Source organism: Macadamia integrifolia, chromosome 1 (genome assembly GCF_013358625.1).
Source record: "Macadamia integrifolia cultivar HAES 741 chromosome 1, SCU_Mint_v3, whole genome shotgun sequence".
Taxonomy (NCBI): domain Eukaryota; kingdom Viridiplantae; phylum Streptophyta; class Magnoliopsida; order Proteales; family Proteaceae; genus Macadamia; species Macadamia integrifolia.
In genome coordinates this window covers 36,171,047-36,172,617 of record NC_056557.1, presented here as the reverse complement: position 1 = coordinate 36,172,617, position 1,571 = coordinate 36,171,047, and positions in this window count along the sequence as shown.

Genomic DNA, 1,571 nt, shown 5'->3' with positions numbered 1-1,571 from the left:
TATAAAAAGAAGAGAGAGAGAGAGAGAGAGAGAGAGAGAGAGAGAGGAGGAGGAGGAGGAGGAGGATAGGGCACATAATTGCATCTCACATTTTCTATAGATGAGGGAGTATTTGATCAGTCCACCAAAGGTGTATAAGGGGACCACCCCGCCCTTTGTATGATCCATCACATGTTTTCGTTGCTTTGTTCGATTGGTTTCTTTATCCAGAAAGTAGAGAGGCAGCGAGACGGTCGCACCTCAATCGTTAAATAAAGGCGCGGAGCCTACAAATTCTGTAAGCGCTACATGGGAAAGTGACAAATTTCGCTACTTCCCTCAAATTTTTCCCTTTAACGGTTTAACCTCCTCTTTCCACATTTTACGTTACTTTGTCATTCTAAACCGTTACATTATTGACTTCTCTCTATAATTTATATATTCCCACCTTAGCCCCTCTCTCTCTCTCTCTCTCTTAGTGTTTTACACGTTTTTGCATAACCCACAGAATTTCAAAAAGATTCATTGATCCTCCAATGACTCATTCAAGGGCTAAGAGGGCTTGGACACGCATCCCTAGGTGTTGGGATGCGTGACCAAATCTCCCAGTCATTGATTGTCGTTGAACGGTGCGATCATTTGAGAGGAGCTCGAACCCAAAATATCAGTTCTTAAATTTTTCTTACTTTTTTTGTGGTTTTTTAATGAAAAAAGAAATATGTAGACTTTTTTGGTTAAAAAAATATGGGAAAGGAAACCGTAAAAGGTAGATGGTCCTGCATCAAGACACAAGCGAGGACAAAATTACCATCCCTCCCCACATGAAAGGTGAAAATCTTTTTGATGTCGATACTCCCACAAGAGCTCCTATTGATCCCTACGCTAGTGCAGAAGCCACATTGCCTTTTATGAAACTCTCTTCTAAAAAATTATATGTTGAGTTGTTATGCAAAATAAGTTCCTTGCCACCGACTCCATCAATTATGCAAACTGCTTTAAATTGATATTAAGCTAGCTTGCTAGTAGAGTTAATAAACCTAATTTATCTTGTTCAAGGCCAAGTCAAAGGGTCCACCTATTAAAAATCTATCCTCCTTTACTCACCATGTATGGAAAATTGAGAAATTACAATTTTTTTTTCTTTTTTTTGCAAAAGGTTCTTTTATTTTGCACCAAGTAGAAAAGATATGTGCTTCACAAATCTATTTGTACAATATAGAAGGATGATGCAAATTATAGCATTGGATATGTATAAAATATTATGAATAAGTCATGTATTAAATTTTATATTTTAATTTTATCAAATTTCTTTTCATGTTTGTCCATGAATCCTTTGTATTTCTCGGTTAATCATTTATTGGCATATTGACATGCACCCTCCCTTGTATGTTCATGCATCCTGAATTCAGAGATCTATTTTATCATTAGGTCAATTTAATTTCAGTTTATCATAAAAGGAAAAAAAAAAACCTTAATTTCAGTTTAAACACATGTGAGGAAAGAACTTTTGGATCTACATGTCACAAAATTCCATCACAATAAGACTTCCACAAGATAAAGTCATTTGTGTAGAATATATGTACTTCTCTAAT